The sequence below is a fragment of the Galeopterus variegatus genome, unplaced genomic scaffold, assembly GCF_000696425.1.
Source record: "Galeopterus variegatus unplaced genomic scaffold, G_variegatus-3.0.2 Scaffold49, whole genome shotgun sequence".
Taxonomy (NCBI): domain Eukaryota; kingdom Metazoa; phylum Chordata; class Mammalia; order Dermoptera; family Cynocephalidae; genus Galeopterus; species Galeopterus variegatus.
Genome location: NW_007726160.1, coordinates 315291 through 338345, shown reverse-complemented (window position 1 = coordinate 338345; position 23055 = coordinate 315291).

Genomic DNA, 23055 nt, shown 5'->3' with positions numbered 1-23055 from the left:
TGACTGAGAGACCAGACCCAAGAGGATTAAAAAAAAAATTTAAAAATGAACATGCCCACATAAAGACTTGTACACAAATTTTTACAGAATTTTTTTTAGCCAAAAAGATGCAAACAATCTAAATGTCCACTGAAAAATGAATAGATAAATACATCCATACAATGGAAAAGGAATGATCCACTAATTCATGCAACTATATGGATGAATCTCTAAAACATTATGCTTAGTGAAAAAATCCAGACTCTAATAGATATAGGTATGATTTCATTGTTATAATATTCTTGCAAAGACAAAATTATAGGACTCAAAACAAATCGGTGGTTACCAAGCACTGACATTATGGAGAGGGCAGACTACCAAAAGGATAAGGGGAACATTCTGGAGTTTTGGAACTATTCTACATCTTTATTGTGGTGGTGATTACATTTGTATATTAATTTTAATCTATTTAAAAAGAGTTAATTTTACCCTGTTTAAATTATACATCAATAAATCTGTTATGGGTTGAATTGTGTCCTCTTAAAAGGGACATCTTGAAATCCTAACTCCCAGTACCTCACAATGTGACCTTACTTGGAGATAAGGTTTTCATAGAGGTAATGAAGTTAAAAGTGAGGTTACTAGGGTAGGCTCCAATCCAGTGCAACTGTTGATCTTATAAAAAGGGGAAATTTGTACACAAAAACATACGTAGAATAAAGATGATGTGAGAAGTCACAGGGAGAAGACAGCCATTTACAAGCCAGGGAGACAGGCTTGGACAAATCCTTCCCTCAGAGCTCTCAGAAGGACCAGTCCTGCCAATACCTTGATTTGTACTTTTAGCCTCCAGACTGTAAGACAATAAATTTCTGTTGTTTAAGCCACTAAGTCTGTGGTACTTTGTTATAGCAGCCCTAGCAAACTAATGCACATGACTTAAAAATTATCTATTCTTAAATTTTTATTTCCACTATTTGAAAATTAGAGTAATGACCATCAGAACATAGTTATTTCAGTGAAGGCTCAGAAAGTAAAGACTGAAATATTCATGTATACATAAATAATAGAAGAGAATCTACTTGATTTACTATCTTTTAATATCTACTTTATTAGTTTTAATATATTTGAGTAGATTGACTCTGTAGTTTCATAAAAGTTTCCTTTAGTAAAGTGTTCTCCCATGTACCTTTGTTGTTTTGTCTAAATCTCTGTATTTATGTAATACTTAAATTTTTAAATATTGCTTTAACTATTAACACTCTTATAGAGCTAGGCTAATGTAAGAATTCTACCAACAACTCCAATTATAAAGCTCTTTTACCTGCCTGTAATCCGACTAGGCCAATCGTCAAGCTAGGGTTGGGTCTGGAGCTCACAGACCCCTCAAGCCCATTCACAGACTGGGTCACAAACTCTTCACATGCCAGGCTGGGTTACCAGACCCCTCACATGCAGGTCTATGAGCTAGGTAACCAGCAAACAGGTCCTTGGAAGCCGTAGGTCCAAGAGCATGGCCATGTAGGGCAGAAGCCTGAGGCAGACACCAGCCAAGGTTGCGGTGCCACACATGCACACTAACTCCACCCCCACACACACAATTTGCTTACAAAGAATGTGCCGCACCACCCCAACCAGACAGGCAGTCGAGGGAGCCTGATTAAATTGTTCCATTTTCCCAACAACTCTGAATCTACTATGCAAGTATCCATATGTGTCTCATTTTATATCCTTTTTATAAAGAGATCAGCTCTAACACATGCTCAGTATTTAACAAATATTGCTAAACCCTCTTAAAAGAAAGATTCTGGAAATGCATAGAAAGAGGATTGTGACAGCAAGGGTCATAATTTATTTTCCATGTACATAGGTGCAAGTTAGGCTCTCTAGACATGCGGTTTCCTAGGGAAAAGAAGGGTCATTTCAAACCTACTGTGTGGCTATACTTTAGATAAGAAGATGGCACTCACATTCTTCATTTGGCAATTGTGTTGTACATGGTAGTGACTCTCAAAATGAATGCAGATTACCCGATGAACTGAAATATATATTGCACAAATAAGGAAGTCAAATCTCACTGTCATTTAAAAAAGGACTAAATCATATCCTGGTCTTGGTATAGGTATATAATTACCAAAGCCTGTTTAGTATGCACTCAGAAAAGAAAAAGATTCTAGCTCTTAAAACTGACAAGTTCAAACACATCAGTCATGAATCTCCATCTTGGAGTCAGGCCCCAGGGAAGAGGTCAGCGAATAGCTGAGCATAATTACCCATCAACATATCAACCTTTAAATGAATTTCTGCAGACATGTTAAAGAAGTTTTTTGCATGTCCAGGGCTTATAATCATTATAATTGCCCTAGAGGATTTTTTATTTTTACTAATGCAACCTTACTTAATACAATCCTTTACATTGCTGTTGCCCTCTGTAATCTCCTTAATGAACAAATATTTAACTATATTCCTACTTTATCAATTTTATGTCAAGTACATCTGGAGGTCATGTGCTAGAACATTTAGTGTCTAATTTCATTTTTGTAAGTATATTAAAATAAATAATTTAAATGAAACTGATTGTCATATATTCTAATACAATTTCATAAATAATTATATACAGAAACTGCATGGCTTAGCAGATCGGTAATGCAATATAGAGTTTCAAAACCAGCCTTATATTATAAATCAAGGAAAATCTGTGGAAATTACACTTCGTGTGTGATTTAATAGTTTTGTTTGCATATGCCTACTAAAATAATTAAACAAAGTAGGAACAAATGCAAATCTTTTTCAAGTTTTAGAAAAACTGTGCAAAAAGTATAGTATGATGTGAAATCTCAAAGAGAGAAGAAAAGAGGGAGAGGAAGGGGAAGAGAGAGAGAAAAAAACAGGTATTTATCTATGATAGCAATTCACATCCACTTGCATATGGGAATACCCATATTAGTAAACTTGTATACATTTTCCCTTGTAAATAATATAGATATAAAAGCAGAAGAAGGGCCGGCCCAGTGGCGCATTGCTACAGTGCGCCGCTTGGGAGTGCGGTGGCGCTCCCACCGAGGGTTCGGATCCCACATACAGACCGGCCGCTCACTGGCTGAGCGAGGTGCAGGAGCAACACCAAGGGTTGCGATCCCGTTGCCGGTCCCGGTCCGGTACGGGTGCGACACTGAGGGTTGCGATCCGTTGCCGGTCCCGAAAAAAGACAAAAAGGAAAAAAAAAAAAAAAAAAAGCAGAAAAAAATATTCTTACTGATTTTTTCTTTTTTTTTTTTTTGTATTTCCCTCCCAAGCTTATTTAAGATCCCTCCTGGTGGATCTTTTTTGCACACAACAAAAGTGCTTCCCTACAATTCTTCACAACCCCCAGACGCCACTCCTACTTTTGTAGAGTGTGAGGTTCTGATGGTAACCAGAGCATTTTCTTCTTCACCAGGCACTTTTTTCTATTAAAAATGAGATGTCAGTTAAAAGGCATGTATTCTCCTTCCTTTCATTTTCAGGAATCCTGCTGCTGAATTCCTCCTGACTACTTATAAAATGAATGCTCACACTGTGCCTGCCCTAGGTCTCTATGTGTCTTGCCTTTAGAGAGTGTATAGCCTGGCCAAATTAGGAAATGATTTAAGTTAAAGCATTGAGGTGGCCAATCTTAACAATCCATAAGCCTGAAGTTATTCTCAGATGTAGGTTTGATCACATGACGAGCATAGAAAACTGTTGAGTGCTAAGACAGCTGCTATATGACAGAGTGAAATAGTGCAAATAATCCTATCAAATATAAGAAGAAGACAGGCTTCAAGGAGACAATGTAGTGGACTTGAATCAATATTAATACCTGGAAATGACAGCCGTGCATGAGCTACTCTAGTGTGAAACAATTAAGGTTGACAGGGCTCAGTTTGAACAATGTGTTGCATGGTCATAAAGCTAAGAGAAAATCTGCAAACAATGACAAGTCCTGTATACTGTAACTGCCATCATTATTGACTGAATGGTCAGGGGGTATAATTGGTGACCTAGGAATTACTAATTGGGCATTAATCTTTCAATCAGTCATGTTTACTTATAGAAATGACTCTTTGGTAAGTTTAATGTTTTTTTCTCACAAAGCTAGGGAAGTTTTGACTTTTACATTAGAAGACAAGTCTACTTAAGTAGTTCTGGCTTTCCAGCAGACAAAGCCACTGATTCCACAGTTAGAAAGATGCCTTAAAATGTCAAGAACCCTGCTAAAGTAGTACCTTTCCTTAAATTGACAGTGAGGGATGAACAAGTGATACTGAACCTTTTGCTGAGAGCAGATTTAATTGGCAGGGGTCAGGGAATTTCACAATGATATAGAGTTCCTTAAGGATGCAAGAAAAGTACTCTGAAGAGGAGGGAAAAAAACTGTCTAAAGTAGGTCTGGTGATGTCAATGTCAATCTTCTCCTTTGCAATTTTGCCTGGGGCTGGTTCTGCCAAGACTAAAGAGATGATGACATCTATATGGCATATTTGCAGTACTGTAGCATTTTATTTTACACCTTGGTAAAAATAAAATTTTTTTTGCTCCTTTCTTAAGATAAAATGGGAAAGAAATAAAATTATGCATTTGTTTTTCTAAAACGCATATTGTTCTACATTCAATAAGTGCAAAATAAGTGCTCACTAAGTGAAACCCATTTTTAATTTTGCTATTAATTCTCAAAAGTGAAAAAATAAGTTTGGTTTCAGACCTAGTAGCTAGAGTTCCAATAATTCTTAAACACCCTGAGACATTATTGCTCTTAGTTACAGAGAGCTCTAGGGTTTAATAAATATATTTATTTGATTGACACAAGTCTTTCAATACCTGTGTTTTTGAAATTGTGTGTTGGTTTTATAAGTATATTTAAATTTTTATCATTAAAAAATATTTTCAAACCACTGCTCTGCATTGTGAACTTCATCATATATGAGGTGTTGCTAGAATGTTTGCAAATACACTAAATAAATCATTCTACTCTGGAAAAAAATGAGTATCTTGAAACTGGCTCCAGTTCTAAAATATTATACATGTGGCTGGCAAACATGGTTATTAATATCATCATATTTTCCACATTGATCTGAATTAGTTGCAACGATCTTAATGGACTAAACCGTGAAAAACTGGGCAGATTCTAGTTTAAAGTGTTTTGCTATTAAGCAAAGACATGGAGTTCTTTAATACCATCTATGCTAAAAATCCTATTGTGTTCTATTGTTAATTATTATTTTATTTATGTCTTGCAAAAGATAATCAATTAATTATTCCTTCACTTGTATTGCAAGCCAAGAATCTAAAACCAGCGATTTGTATTCAGATTTGTTTTTCAGGCTTTAGTATCTTTTTTTTTTTTTTTTGGTGGCCGGTAAGGGGATCGCAACCCTCGACTTGGTGTCATCCGCACTGCTCTCAGCCAATGAGCGCACCGGCCATCCCTATATAGGATCCGAACCCATGGCGGGAGAGCCATTGCGCTCCAAGTGCTGCACTCTCCCGAGTGCGCCACGGGGTCGGCCCTCAGGCTTTAGTATCTTTTTTTTTTTTTTTTTTTCTTTTTGTTTTTTTTCGGGACCGGCAACGGATCGCAACCCTCAGTGTCGCGCGTAATAACTTCGTATAGCATACATTATACGAAGTTATACGAAAATAATTTCAAGTCCTTTCTTTTGAGCATATTTTTTTTTTCCTTTTTGTCTTTTTTCGTGACCGGCAACGGATTGCAACCCTCAGTGTCGCGTGCGTACTAGACCGGGACTGGCAACGGGATCGCAACCCTCGGTGTTGCACCCGCACCTCGCTCAGCCAGTGAGCAGCCGGTCTGTATGTGGGATCCGAACCCTCGGCGGGAGCGCCGCCGCACTCCCAAGTGGTGCACTGTAGCAGTGCGCCACTGGGCCGGCCCAGGCTTTAGTATCTTTGGTGATCCAGTCGTTTGAGTCATTCATTCTAAATTTCTGTAAAGCTGTCCAAAAAAGTTTTACTGAGAGTTTACTTGTTGCTGATTTATCCATGTTATGGAACATTGTTATACTTCATTTATTTTGATGAGTGCAGTATATGTCAATGTGAAAATAACACCCGGTTTATTCATCCAGTTTTCCATGGTGGGTGTTCAGATTATTTCCAGGTTTTTGAAGTTATAATATTTTCGCACCAGTCTCTGGTAGTATATGTGCATACCTCAAAGTAAAATTGTTGTACACAGAGCACATGAATGTTCAACTTTAAGAGAAGATAGACAAGGACAACTTTTTTCTTAAGAGGTTTCACCAAGTTAAACAATCGCATCTCCAAAACTTATCAAATCACTTCTAAATGAACCTATTATTCTTTTCATTTATAGGCACTTTGTTTAACCTAATAGTCTCAAAGTTGTTTGACCAAGGACACTGAAATATTATAATACTTTTGACAGTGCAATTTTTCCAAGAAAATATTTTTATTTTATATGTGTTTTAAACCTTTTGTTGGATTGTTTTGTCAAAACTTGAGAGCTTCCTCATTTAACTGTATTTAGGAGCTTGTCTGGTATCATAAATTCAGAATTAGTGCTTGTTCTCACTAGCTTACCAATCATTCAAATCAGACATTTTGCATGAGGAAAAGTTTTATTTTATTTTATTAATTCAAATGCACCTGTGAATATGCATTTGAGGAATATCAATAAAAAGAGAAAGAAAGAAATTGCAGAATGCATCTTATAAAATAAATTATTAAAAATAGTTAAATAAAATTAAATTGATATAAATTTAACATAATTAATTTAAGTTGGGTGGATTTTATATTATATATTATTACTTAATTTGTAATAACTGAATGTATTGAAAAGCAAAAATAATAGGTTATTTAAGAATCAAAGTGAATAATAAATATAGTCTTTCAGAAAATATGTTCATGCGTGAGTTCAACTCTGACATTCAGCTTCTGAGGATAATTAAATAAGAATAACCCCATTACTTTGATTAGACATAATGATTAAAATTGTTCTATGTATTTACTGGAAGAAATGAGATAAATTACTGAAAAATAATCAGTTCAGTATTTATCCTTGAAATTTTATTTGTTGGAGTGTGACATCACCAATATGGCAGAACAGACAATATCTGGCATCACTCCCCACTCCACATGAGAATACAACTAGCAATAATTCAAGCACAAAATTGCCATTTTGAATTCACCAGAACACAGGGAAAGAGGTGAAGAGGCCCTCTGAGCCCATGGGAGTGAGAAAAGCTGTGACTAGTGAAAGAAAAGATAACTTTAGGCCACTATATCCTCTCTCCCAAGCTGGCATAGCACTGCTTAAAAAGAAGTTTCCCTCGGGCCGGCCCGGTGGCGCACTGCTACAGTGCGCCGCTTGGGAAGCGCGGCGGCGCTCCCGCCGAGGGTTCGGATCCCACATACAGACCAGCTGCTCACTGGCTGAGCGAGGTGCGGGAGCAACACCGAGGGTTGCGATCCCGTTGCCGGTCCCGGTCCGGTACGGGCGCGACACTGAGGGTTGCAATCCATTGCCGGTCACGAAAAAAGACAAAAAGGGGAAAAAAAAAAAAGAAGAAGTTTCCCTGAGCCCACAGAAGTGAGAAAAGCCATGGCTGGTGAGAGGAAAAATACCTCAGACTGCTCCATCCCCTCCCCCAAGCCAGTATAATATCCACTCACAGAAAAGTTCCCATGAGCTCATAGAAGTGAGAAAAGCTGACACTGATGGGAGAAAAGATCACTACAGACCTCTCCATCCCATCCTTCCGACCTGTATAGCACCACACTCAGTGAAAGACAGTTAAATTCTACTCTAGATCAAATGCACCAAACTGATTTTACAGAACATTCCATCCAACAGCTACAGAATTTATATTTTTTTATCAGCAGTACATAAAACATTCTTGAATAGACCATATATTAGGTCACAAAAAAAGTCTTAACAACTTCAAAAACATTTTAATAATATCAACTATCTTTTCCAACCACAACAGAATAAAACAAGAAATCAAAGACAGAAGAACATTGGAACTGTAAAAATACATAGAAATTAAGAAATGTGCCTCTAAACAATGAATGGGATAAAAGAAGAAATTAAACATGAAATTTAAAAATTCCTGGAGACAAATGAAAATGGAAATGCAATATACCACAACCTATGGGATACAGCAAAAGCAGTTCTAAGAAGAAAGTTTATAGCAATAAACACCTGATATCAAAAAAGTAGAGAGACTTCAAATAAACAACTTAACATCACACTTCCTACACTAGAAAAACTAGAATGAACAAAATCCAAAATTAGCAAAGAGAGAGAAACAACAAAAATCAGAGTGGAAATAAATGAATTAGAGAACATAAAAACAAGCCAAAAGATTAGTAAGAGTTGTTTTTTAAAAAATATTTTAAAAATGATAAGCCATTACCTAGACTAAGAACAAAAGAGAAGACTCAAAATAAATAAAATCAGAAACGAAAAGGGAGACATGGCAACAGATACCAAAGAATTACAAAGGATCATGAGAGATTATTATGAACAACTATCACAAAAAAATGGAAAATTTAGAAGAAATTAATAAATTTCTGGACACATACAACTTTAAGGTTGAATTATGAAGAAACAAAAAACCTAAAAAGACCAACAACATGTAATGAAATTAAAACAGTAATAAAAAGTCTCCCACCAAGAAAAAGCCCAGGACCCGACAACTTCACTGTTGAATTCTACCAAACATTTAAGAAAGAACTAATATAAATTCTTCTCAAATTCCTCCAAAAAGTTGAAGTGGAGGGAGTGTTTTCAAACTCATTCTATGAGGACAGCATTACCCACATACCCAAACTGGAAAAGGACACAACAACAAAAAAGAAAATGATAAACCAAAATCCCTAATGAACATAGATGCAAAAATACTCAACAAAATGCTAGCAAACAGAATTCAACAACACACTGAAAATGTCATTCACCATAATCAAGTGGGATTCATCCCAGGGATGCAAGGATAGTTCGACATGTGCAAATAAATAAATCTGATACATCATACCAACAGAATGAAGGAAAAAAAAACATGTTATCAATTCAAGAGATAAAGAAAAAGCATTTAATAAAATTCAACATCTTTTTATGATAAAAACATTCAGCAAATTTGGTATAAAAGAATGAACCTCAACACAATAAAGGTCTTATACAACAAATGCACAGCTAATATCATAATGAATAAACAAATGTTGACAGCTTTTCTTCTAGGATCTGGAACAAGACAAGGATGCCCATTTTCCCCACTCTTACTCAACATAGTACTAGAAGTTCCAGCCAATAAGGTAAGATGAAGAAATAAAGGTCATTCAAATTGGAATGGGAGAAATCAAACTATTCTTATTTGCAGATGACATTATCATATATATATGATATATAATCTGATATATATCATATTAGCTACTATAAATAAGACTACTTTATTGATTTCTTTTTCAGACAGTTTGTTCAGTGTGTAGAAATGCTAGTTACCTTTATATGTTGATTTTGTATCCTGAAACTTTATTGAATTCACTTATTATTTCTAGTAGCTTTTTGGTGGGTTCTTTAGGAATATATATATATATTTATATATATATATATATAAAATATATATATATATATATTTTATATATATATATATATAAATATATATATATATTCCTAAAGAACCCACCAAAAAGCTACTAGAAATAATAAGTGAATTCAATAAAGTTTCAGGATACAAAATCAACATATAAAGGTAACTAGCATTTCTACACACTGAACAAACTGTCTGAAAAAGAAATCAATAAAGTAGTCTTATTTATAGTAGCTACCAAAAAAGTTAAATACCTAGGAGTAAATTTAACCAAGGAGGTGAAAATTCTGTACAATGAAAACTATAAAACATTGATGAAAGAAAATGAAGACACAAAAAATGGAAAGATAGCTCGTTTGTGGGCTAGAGGGATTAATATCATGAAAATGCCCATATTACTCAAAGCAATCTATAGATTTAATCCAATCCCTATTAAAGTACCAATGACATTTTTCACAGAAATAGAAAAAAAACTATCCTAAAATTTGTCTGGAGCCACAAAAGACCCTGAATAGCCAAAGCAATCTTGAACAAAAAGAGCAAAGCTAAAGTATCACACTACTGGACTTCAAAATGTACCATGAAGCCATAGTAACCAAAACAGGATGGTACTGACATAAAAACAGCCATATAGACCAGTAGAAGGGAGTAGAGATTCCAGAAATAAATCCATGTATTTACAATCAACTGATTTTTGAGAAAGGAACAAAGAATATACATTGGGAAAAGGATAGCCTCTTTAAAAAGTGGTGCTTGGGCTGTCTGGTTAGCTCAGTTGGTTAGAGTGCAGCCTTGTAACACCAAGGTCAAGGGTTCACATCCCCGTGGCAGTTAGCCCAAAAAACAGAACAAAACAAAAATCAAGTTGTGCTGGAAGGTTGAAACTAGATCTCTATCTCTCACTACACAGTAAAATCAACTAAAAATGGATTAAAGTCTTAAATTTAAGTCCCAAAACTAAGAAACTGCTAGAAAAATACATAGAAGAAACACTTCATGAAATTAAACTGTCAAGGCTTTTTGAACAAGACTTCAAAGTCAAGGGCAACAAAAACAAACAGGCAAATGGGATGACATCAAAATAAAAAGCCTCTGCACAGAAAAGGACACAATCCACAAAGTGAAGAGACAGCTACAGAATGGGAAAAAGTATTTGCAAACTATGCATCTCACAAGATGCTAAAATCCAGAATAAATAAGGAACTCAAAACAAATGATCCAATTAAAAATGAGCAAAAGACCTGAGTAGACATTTCCCAAAAGAAGACATACCAACAGGTATATGAAATAATGCTCAATGACTCTAATCATCAGGAAAATTCAAATTCAAACCACAATGAAATTATCATCTTATCCTAGTCAGACTGGCTAATACCAAAGATACAGAAAACAACAAATCTTGGTGAGGATGTGGAGAAAAGGAAACACTCATATACTGTTGGGAGAAATATAAATTAGTACAGCTATTATGGAAGGCAGTATGGAGATTTCTCAAAAGATTAAAAATAGAACTACTTTATGATTCAGCAATTCTACTACTGGATATATATCCAAATGAAATGAAATCAGCATATCAAAGAGGCACCTGCACTCCTATGTTTATTATAACACTATTCACAATAGCCAAGAGATGAAATCAACCTAAATGTCCATCAGCAGATGAATGGATTTAAAAAGTGTAGTATATATAAAAACGAAATACTATTCAGCTACCAAAAAAATAAATAAATAAGTAAAAAGAATCAAATCCTGTTACTTGCAGCAATATGGTTGGAACTGGAGAACATGACATTAAGTGAAATAAGCTAGGGGCAGAAAGACAAATACTGAATGATTTCACTCGTATATAGAATCTAAAAAAATGCATTTTTCATAAAAGTAGGGAGTAGAATGTTCGTTACAAGAGGCTGGGAAGGAGGGAAGGTTGGGGGAGAAGAACAGGTTGGTTAATGGATACAATGTTACAGTTAGATTGGAAGAGTAAATTCTTGGATTCTAGGATGACTATAGCTAATAATAATGTATTGTATATTTCAAAATAGCTGGAAAAGAGGATCTTGAATGTTAGGACTACAAAGAAATGATGAATGATTAGGTTATGTATATGCTAACTACCTGAGAGGGATCATTATACAATGAATGCATGTATTGAAACAACACACTGTACCCAATAAACATGTACCATTAAAAATATAAAAACACACATACTGGCTATCTAGATTATGCCACAAACTTTTCTAAATTTTTAGGAGATAGCAGTTTACGAACAAAGTTGATTCCTTCACAAGATTCCATTTCAGAGGTACTTGATAATATATATAAATAATACTCAAAATTTTTAGTTATTGGTACTGCACAACCCCTCAGTCAGAAAGAACACTAGCACTAAACAATCAATATTATTGGTTTATTTCAGCCATCAGCCCTGCATAGAGAAAAATATTATTTGTTACTAGTAGAATATATTTTAAGACATAATAATTAAAATGAAGACAATAATTTCCTATTGTGAATAAATATTTCAAGATAGTATTTGACAAAATAAGACTTAACTACAATATTGAATAAGACATGTCACATCTAAAATAAATAATTCTTCATTTGCAACTTTTGTCTATCATAATTTGAAAAATTTTGTGTCCTGAATAGCACTCTAGTTACATTTAAAAATGTTAACATAAGTAATCTGTATTATGTTAGATATTCGTGTATTCTTTTTTTCTTCCCCTTCTAACGATGTATTTTGTGAAAGGGATTGAAAATAACTTTTAAAAATTGCTTACATTAAATATCTGAATAAAGTCCATTCTAAAAAGTTTATTATTTCTTACTGAACCTCACTGCATTTCTCTAACTATATATTTTCTCAACAGCAATGCATTCCTTGAAAATAGTAGGGATTTGGCAGCAATGAGTCCATTAAATGAAAATTGACACCAATCCCATCACTCAAAAATCTACTGTATATCTGATTTAAGAACATTCTACACAGAAAGAAATGTACCATTTTCTATTTCCTGCTTCCTTCTTAACAGATATATATATATATATATGTTAGGGAAAAACAAAAACTTCTGTAGTGAGATTAACTGGTCTTTAATGAGGGTATCCATGACAAAAACAGTAATTTGAAATCTCTGATAAGATGAACAAGTAAAAAAAAGATATTTTTGTCAATATTATTAATTAAATTTTTAAAAAAGAATTTAAGGAAAGTAAACAAACACACAAATAATTGATGCCATGCTAGGAAAGAGTAGCTATAGTAGGTGAGGAGCTGTAAGTTAACTCCATTAAAGCTGTCTGTGCTCACGTTCTTGGAAATAACCCCAACTTGAAGACCACTGAGGTCAGTGATACTTCTTTTTATCGAAAGTGAAATAGACATTCAGTATTTCCAGTCAAGCCTGAATCAAGGCAGTATGTAAACATTTAAAAGGCAGAAGTTGGAAAACCAAACTAGAAATCAGCAGAGAAATGGTCTCTGTTGTTTACTGGATCAGGCTGCTTCCACCCAGGGCAACCTGATGCTCTGGTTTGGGTTACCCAGGAGAGTCTGCTATACCTATTGCTCCAGCATCTTCGCAGTTTTTGTTTCGTTTTGTTTTTTAAATTTTTAATTTATTTTTTATTTTTCAGACAAAACTGTCCAAGTTTAGATGATGAATTTTATCATCAACCTACTCCTACTCCAATCCTCTCCAATTCATATGACTTTTCAAGAAAATATGGCTGATCAATACGTTACGTGGAAATGCCCAGGGCCAGAGTTTTAATATAAGGGAAGGATGTACTCTCTACTAATACCAAATAACCTAGAAGCTGAGATGGTATACTTCTGTAATTGTAGCTTTATTTCCAAGTCTAAAATAATTAGCTATAAAAATGACCAATCTGGGACCATTTTTCAATGGGGAAAAGGAGGGGAAATTTCATAGAAACTGAATATTAAATTTTCAAAATTAAAGCTGGTCATTAGCTACATAGAAAAATGAGCTGTCTATCCAATGCTTACATTGATGCTTCTTAAGGGAACAGGATGGAGTGAAAATGCCTGAGCTTTTTAATTTCTCAGTTAACTATAGAGCATACGAATGAATTACATTCATTTTCATTCAACCTTAATTCTGCAAGCATTTGTTAAGTATTTAAGATATCCCAATGCCTGTCTTCAAGGAGTTTAAAATTAAGTAAGGAAGACAGATAAGCAAAAAAATGCAAGATAAGGTGGTAGATGTTACAAAGACATGAAGTAGGAAAACCTTCCAGCATGTCGAAATGTATTAGGAACTACTTTTGATCTTTCCTGACATTAGACTAGTAAATAGAACTAAGTATTTTTGGTTCATGAACTGACTTAACTTTAACAATGTGAATACATGAGTCCCCTGTAGTCCCCCCTCACTAACAGATGTTTGGATCTTAAAGCTAAATATAATTGGCATCTAGTTGTGAACTTTTAAAACTTTTTGTGGAGAAAGGTTTTGCTTCTTGATGCAAAGCCATGGGCAACAGCAATTCACCACAACTGTTCTCCCTGCAGCCTGAATTCTTTGAATAAGTCATTGTGTGAAATTCCGACCTCATTAAGTCTGCTGTTTAGCTGTGCTCTGCGCAGCCACTGCGAATCTGCTCCGGGTCAACCCTCCTGCTCGTGAAACCATTTAAGGCAAACAAGATGCCTGAACCATGAGGTGTAACGTAATACCAAAGTCAGACAGCCACATTCTTCACTACTTAAGTAAATTTCTACATTCTTTGCTGATCAAACTAAATTCTTTTCCCATTTTTATTTTGTAGAATCATTCAGACAAAATGTTGCTTCATCCAAATATTAAACAGAATTGGAGGGTCATATAGTTAAAAAGCAAATAATCTTATTTCACTTCATTATACTCTACAAAGGGATAAAAATCAGAACTTAGAAGATTCCCCTGGTAAAGTAAATCATTTTAATTCTAAACAGAAATTGCCTGATGACACTGCTTCGACAAATTAAACACAATATTTTCTTTTCTGCACTATAATTTTGGAGTAGAAAATGACCCCAGAATAGTTTTACTCTAAGCTAAAGCAACCTGAGAAGTCATTAAGTATGTGTGTTTGTTTGCGTGTGCATGTGTGTGTGTGTGTGTGTGTGTGTGTGCGCGCGTGCCTGCATGTGTTATATAGATGGGAAATATGTCTACTAGAATTGAGACCATATTTTCATTTCACATGATTTGACAGTTCTTATACGGCAACAATCACTATTTTTCTACCTACCCTGGTGACAGTCTCAAATCAATCAGTGACCTGGATGGGAGAGATTTTATAGCCCATTACACAAGCCTTCAGTCATTCTACTTGTGTTGTGACCAAACTGGTTTTCAACTCCAAAAATAGACTCTGCTACTGAGAGTATGAGATTTTCCATACATAGACAACGATATGGTCAGTTTAGAGTGAACCTGCAGACTTTTCACAGGTATTCATATTTTTATAACTTCAGTTAGTCACAATGCCTCAAATATGTAACTTTCTTAACTTTAAAAAGTTACATATCTGATCTATATTAACAGGACATATTAATACTCAGTGTGGAAGAAAATAATTATTTGAATAATGAATAATGAAAAGACTTTTTTAAGCTCCTTAAAGTATGTGGGTTTTTTAAAAAGCCAATATTGCCTACATTTAGGATGGTTTAATAGTACAAATGGAATAATACTGTGTGCATTTTTGCTTATTTATTTTCACATAGAAGCCATGGCAAATTAGTGTTTGTCAAATAAAGAAAGGAGCAAATAAATTTAACATGTTCACATGCACACCCATTTTAATAAATTATAACATATGTCATTAAAAAATTATTATGTGTCATTTTATAAGATATTATAAAATATACAAGATGTTTTAATATGTGAAATGGGAACAGATGATTAGAAAATTAATAAAAATTGAAAAGATTTAATTTTATCTAATTCATAATGAATAAAAGTTATTCAGACATACATTTTTATCCTTAATAAATTCTTAGTTGCTTTACATTCTTTATATTTATACTGGTAAAATATAAATTTTAAAAAAAGATTGAAAGTTCTAAATAATAATAATTAGAAAACTAAATAGATGTTATTTAAAGAGAAATTTAAAATTTAATACACCTGAGTTTGGTTTTCTGAGTGATAAAGATATCGCCATCCAACTTAGAATGCATGAGTTGGTATAGATGTTAATGAACTGGATGTAATCACAGAAGAAGGGAAAGATATAATAACGATACCTTTATGAATAGATATAAATTATTGAGAAGACATTCTGTAAAATATTATTTTCTGGGGAATATTGAATGAGATTTAGATGGCATTGCTTTAAACATGATTTTTTTTCTACATTCACAATGTATGGATGCATTAAGAAGTTAGAACAAATAGCATTATCTCTCTTTTTGCCTTTTTATAAAAATCTGAAGACTAGTCAGCAAATGTTATGTTTAAAAAAACAAAGAGAAAGTATCTGGAGGGTTTTCATTATGCTTCTCCTGCAATTAAAACCAAATAAACTAATCATACACACAGAAACAATATGGAACAAATATTCATGTAATGTCTATTCTATCTGGGACACTGTCCCAGGTACTAGAGATAACTGGTCATTAAAACTGTCAGTTTTTACCAGCAGCTCATGATCTGGTTTGGGATTCTTAAAAGAAAAGAAAATTGGTAATCTTCACACGAATGAATATACTGGAACAGAGTTGCATTGGATACAGTAGTTGCAAAGAAGATAAAGGGATCAACTTTACACAAGAGAAACAGAAAATAACAAATAAAGGAAGTTCCTGAAAAACAAAATTTGAAACACTTAAGAAAAGGTCATATGGAGATTTCAAGACTGGTAATTTAGGGAAAGGTGAGAGGTCAGTAGTTTTTATATTCCATTTTTTTCCAGTGTCAATGCCATAAATATTAACTATCAGCTCTATAATGCCTAAGGTGACAGGATGTGAAGATGCAAGTCTAACATCTAGAACATAACAGAAAATATCTTTATATGGAAAAAGACAAATACTGCATGATCTCACTTATATGTCAAATCTAAACAAGTCAAACATAAAAACAGAGTAGAATGGTTGTTACCAGGCGTTGGGGGATGGGGGAAATGGGGAGATGTTGGTCATAAGCTACAAAGTTTCAGTGTTAAGATGAATAATTCTGGACACCTAATGTATGGCATGGTGAGTACAGTTAGTAATAATGTATTGCATACTTGAAATCTGCTAAGAGAGTAGATCTCAAATGTTCTCTCCACACACACCACACACACACACACACACACACACACACACACACACACACACACACGGTAATGGTGTGTTAAGGTGATTGACATGTTAATTAGCTTGATTGTGGTAATCACTTCACAATGTATACATATATCAAAACATCACAATGTACCATTTTAATATATATAATTTTGATTTGTCAATCATACCTCAATAAACTGAAAAATATAAAATGAATCGCAGAGTGTAGATATCTTCATAAAACTTTTTAAACATGGTCCATTAGTAACAGCTAAGCTTCACTTCTGGAACAGATGATAAGGAAAAAATAAGTAGATGATAGACCAATAGATGATACAGACGATAAATTGATCGATTGATAGATACACAGAAACATGGATAGATAGCTTATATTACAACTCTCAGTTCATAAGTTTTAAGCAGCCTCTCCAAGGGTCACATAAAGCCATAGTGACCACATTCTATTATCAAAGAGAAATAATGGATTTGGTTTTAGTTGAAGGTTCTCCTGTCATTGAGTAATGTTCCTATGCCATATACTTAGCTCTTGTTATGACCTAATTATGCATAATTCTTTTAGAATGGGATCATTACAACTGTGCTTATGACAAACTCATCAACCACTTAAAGATATTCACTAAAGACATGCATGTGAATGTCTAAGCAGGAACGTTGAGTCTGTATCCAATTTGATAACCACAGAATAAATGTCATATGAAAAATATTTTCCTAAAACAGTATTTTGGTTTACTGTAGAATGAATCAAGATTGACACAAACACTACATTTTTCAGACATTTAAAGAAAAACAAATAGTTGATTTTTAAGGCATGATGCCTAGAAATTGTATGGTCTAGTACAACACAGGAAATCATTCAAAAGAGAACGACAGTTTTATTGGATTCGTAGCCTCATCAAACATACCTCAGGAGATGAAAAGGGTCTACAGGGGACAAATAGATTCCCCCACATGGTCTGGAAGACTATCCACCAGCTCCATGGTGAAAGAATCATATTTTGAGAATTTGCAACACATTTGAAAACTAGCAAATGTTAATTTGAAAACTAGCACATGTTAATTTGAAAAGAACTTGAAGATTTTCTATTTTAGTGTCTAGGTTAGCTATTTCATAGTAACTGTTAGGCTTTCTTTGAAACTCACTGATTAATCATATTCAGGAAAATCAGTAGGTTTCACATAAATATAACTTAAGAAACATTTATAGAATTGTATTATAGGTGTTTCTTTTAAGAATAATAAATTTTCACTAATTGGTTCTCTCTAATTCAGTCTTATTTCAATAACAGCATGCTTTTATGACATAGGTACCTTGTGGCACTGATTCTATCTGCGTTCATAGAGTAGAGCTCACTTAATTTTGTAAGCACTATCAGCAAAGAAATAAAAAATACTTTTTACTAAAGGCTATCAAAAACTTCAACAGAGCTATTGTCCTGAAGGAACTTGTTCAATATCTTCTATTATGGACTGAATGTTTTTAAACCCCCAAAATTCATATGTTGAGCCCTAACCCCCCAATGTGGTTATATTTGAAGACAGGGTCTCTAAGGAAGTAATTAAGGTTAAATGAGGTCTAATAGACTGATGGGTAGGGCCCTGATCTGATAGGATTACTGTTTTTATAGGAAGAGACACCAGCTCTCAGTCTCTCTCTCACTTTCTCCCCATGCATACCATAAGAAGGCAGCCATCTGTAAGCCAAGAAGAGAGCCCCCACCAGAAGTCTAACATGCTGGCACCTTGATTTCAGACTTTCAGCCTCCTGAAATGTGAGAAAGTAAATTTCTGTTGTTTAAGCCACCTAACCTGTGACATTTTGCTACAGTAGCCTAAGCAGACTAATCCACCTCCTAATTCTCATTTTTTATGCCAATAAAAATGATATGCCTATCTACCAAATGACTTTTGAGAGAAACATGTTATAAATTTGAATCAACAGATTAAGAAAGTTTATATTACAAGTTAATCGATATCTTTCACAATAAAAACAATTGGATAAAAATATAAAAATATTTTAAAACTAATAGAACACATTATTATCTTATATCAAAAAATTAAAGCTCAATCAAAACTTGAATAATCTTTTGGAAATTGAGATATAACCTTTTTTGATATATGGATTTTTTGGATATTATTAAATATGTCTACTAAAAGGAGAACCTAACATGCTAATTTATGCCCCTATATCTTAATATGAATAGTACATAAATGGGCTAGAGGGGGGGTTGCTTTTCTTTTTAACAATGAGAAGAAAGTGCATTAAAAAAATAAAGAATTTCTTAAATTTTGGAATTTGTTACTGATTTAATTGAATCAAGAAGTTATGCTATATTTTACATGCTATGTCAATGTTTTCCATCCCAATTTCTTTTAGATGAAAACAACTGGATCAACGTATACACCTTCAAATGACATTAACACCTCTTTCTATGGTTTAAATTGTATTACCTCCCAAAAAGATATGTTGAAGTCCTAACCCTTAGTATCTCAAAATATAATCTTACTTGAAAATGTAGCCTTTACAGAACTAATGAAGTTAAAATAACATCATTAGGGTGGGCCCTAATTAAATGTAACTGTTGTCCTTATACAAAAGGGAAATTTGGATGCAGAGACAGATATACACAGATGTAAGACAATGTAAAGATACACAGGGAGATGCCATCTGAAGATGGAGAGGAACATATTGGACTGATGTAGCTATAAGCCAAGGAATGCTAAGTATTGTCTGCTACCACCAGAAGCTAGGAAAAGGCAAGAACGATTCTACCCAGACTCTCAGAGGGAGCGTGGTCCTGCCCTACAGATTCTGAACTTCTAGTCTCTGGAGCTGTGAGACAACAAATTTTTATTGCTTTAAGCCACTCAGTTTATGATACTTTGTTATGGCAGCCCTAGGAAACTAATATACCTATATCATGAAATGACATTTAGCAATGTATAAGGTTATAGCATACTTTCCAGCTGTCAAATTAAATCAAATTCTATCAACAATAAAAATATAAATTAGCCACTGAAAAAAATGCATTGATAATTGACAGAAGTGTGTGGCATAACATAGATTGCCTAAAAAATAATTTTTTTGTATTAGGAGAGTACAGGTCATCTAAGAACATTTTTAATAAAAACATCTTTTATAAATAATAATACATACTTGTATGTCATTAAACCCATCTATTTTATTTTGTAAGGTAAATATCATTTTATATCAAATGGGAAGCTGAATGAAAATTAACCAGTTTTCTTTTGGAGATATAGCCATAACATCATGTTTAAATAAGATTTGCATTGCTACGGTTTGTATAATTTATAACAAAATTTTTGAACTAAAGATTCTTAATATATACTATGTTGAAAAAGTCTACAGATCATTTACCAAAGCATAGAAAGTCCCCTTTCTAAGAGTTCTTTGATCTAGATAATATCAGACTTCCTATGTTTTATGTAGAAAATTGTTGGCATGCATATAATAGTTCCCAACTAATTTGCACTCTTTAGAATGATCCTGAGGCTATGATGAAAGCTACATAGCTCAAAGTTTTCAGAGATATATATTGGCACTTTTTAGTCTTTCAGCTTAAAATGAAGGCTTTTCAACCTTAGAACTCATCTTTCTCACTTACAAGCAATCAATGATACCTGCATATTGTAATAAAGTTTCATTTCAACCATCGCAGGAAATGAAGAAGGAAGTGGGGGAGGCATTATACACTATGTCATATCTGTTCCAGCTTGTCAGGCATTCATAAAGTCTTGCAAACATGAGACCAATGACAAGAAGAAGAGATTGATGCTAATTTAAGGTTCATTGTTCATTCTTCATTGAAATCATTTTAGTACTGAGGCTCAATTTATTACCTAAATATTCTTTATGTCAATATAGCATCCACTTGAGTTAACATAAACATACACCAGATGTTTTTAGGTCTCTTCATAGCTGTTTCTATAATAGCAAAAAGACAAATCTCTAAGTGTATAATAAAGAAAATGATGACAATAATTAAATTCACCTAGGCTTTATTATGTGCCAAGCACTGTTCTAAGCTCCTTATGTGTTTTAAATCAATTAATCCTCGTAATAACACTGAGATCATGTGAAATGCAGAGCTGAAAACCAGACATCTCATCTATCATTTGTGCACTTCTTTATCCAACCATATTTCGTATTCATTCACATGCTGAGAGGGCAATTCAGACAAAAACACAGATATAGAGGCCCGAGTGGCCGCAATAAGTTCAGCCTGCTGATTAGTGGTACCGGGCGGTAACAGCTGAGCCTCTATGATTGAGTCTAGAGAGACCACAGCATAGCCTGCATAATGTTCGTAGTCAATTCTGAATGAGGATCCATCAGTGAACCATGTGAAGTCGGCCTCGGGTAGGGGGCCCTCGGAGATAGAGGAGTGACAAGGAATAAAATTTTGGAGGGCTTCTAAGCAGTTATGGATTGGGGTGTTGGGCGGGTAGGGTATGGGGAGAAGGGTAGCAGGGTTTAGGGGTGAGCATGGGAGAAAGGAAATTTCAGGATTTTCTAGGAAAGAAGAGAGTAAGCCTAAGACTCTGGATGGGGGAAGGGAGTGTAGAGCCTTGTAGGTGAGGAGGTCTTTTAAATGGTGAGGTGAGAGTATGGTTAAGGGCACACTGAATGTTAATTTATGAGCCTCTTTTTGTAGTAGACATCCAACGGCCAGAGCACGAAGTCAGGGAGCCCAGGCCTGGACAGTAGTATCCAGCTGTTTGGATAGGTATGCTACTGGGGCGAAGGAGGGGCCACACGTCTGTCCCAACACACCCAGGACTTGTCCATCCTTTTCGAGTATGTAAAGGGAGAAGGGTTTAGTGAAATCAGGCAGGTGTAGGGTGGGGGCCACGACTAGGGCCTGACAGAGTTTTTGGAATGGCTTATCTGGTGAAGATGACAGGGGTTCATTTTGTTCTCCCTTTGTCAGGTTATACAGTGGGCGGGTCAGCAGAGAGTAATTTGGGATCCACGCTCTAAAGTATCCCGCTAAGCCCAAAAAGGATAAAATTTCTGCTTTGGTTTTTGGAGTGGGCAGAGACTCTAAAAGCTGTACCCTGTTAAGGGTGATGGCCTTTCGAGAAGTAGATAATGCAAATCCCAGATAAGTAACTTCAGTGAGGGATATTTGAGCTTTAGAAGGCGAAATGCGATATCCTTTGTCTGCCAGGAAATTAAGAAGAGATACAGTGTTGGCCTGTGATTGTGCCCAAGAGGGACTACAGAGCAAAAGGTCATCTACATATTGTAGGAGAGTCAACTGTGGATGGGAGGAGAGAAAATGTTTGAGGTCTTGGGATAGCACTTGGCCAAAGAGGTGGGGGCTGTCCCAGAATCCCTGGGGTAAAACAGTCCAAGTAAGCTGCTCTGAATGGCAAGTGTTGGGGTCAGTCCATTTGAAGGCAAACAGATCCTGTGAGGAAGGGTCTAAGGGAATGGAGAAGAAGGCATCTTTTAAGTCTAAAACTGAGAAGTAGGCGGTAGAGGCTGGAACCCNAGAGCCTTGTAGGTGAGGAGGTCTTTTAAATGGTGAGGTGAGAGTATGGTTAAGGGCACACTGAATGTTAATTTATGAGCCTCTTTTTGTAGTAGACATCCAACGGCCAGAGCACGAAGTCAGGGAGCCCAGGCCTGGACAGTAGTATCCAGCTGTTTGGATAGGTATGCTACTGGGGCGAAGGAGGGGCCACACGTCTGTCCCAACACACCCAGGACTTGTCCATCCTTTTCGAGTATGTAAAGGGAGAAGGGTTTAGTGAAATCAGGCAGGTGTAGGGTGGGGGCCACGACTAGGGCCTGACAGAGTTTTTGGAATGGCTTATCTGGTGAAGATGACAGGGGTTCATTTTGTTCTCCCTTTGTCAGGTTATACAGTGGGCGGGCCAGCAGAGAGTAATTTGGGATCCACGCTCTAAAGTATCCCGCTAAGCCCAAAAAGGATAAAATTTCTGCTTTGGTTTTTGGAGTGGGCAGAGACTCTAAAAGCTGTACCCTGTTAAGGGTGATGGCCTTTTGAGAAGGAGATAATGCAAATCCAGATAAGTAACTTCAATGAGGGATATTTGAGCTTTAGAAGGTGAAATGTGACATCCTTTGTCTGCCAGGAAATTAAGAAGGGATGCAGTGTCGGCCTGTGATTGTGCCCAAGAGGGACTACAGAG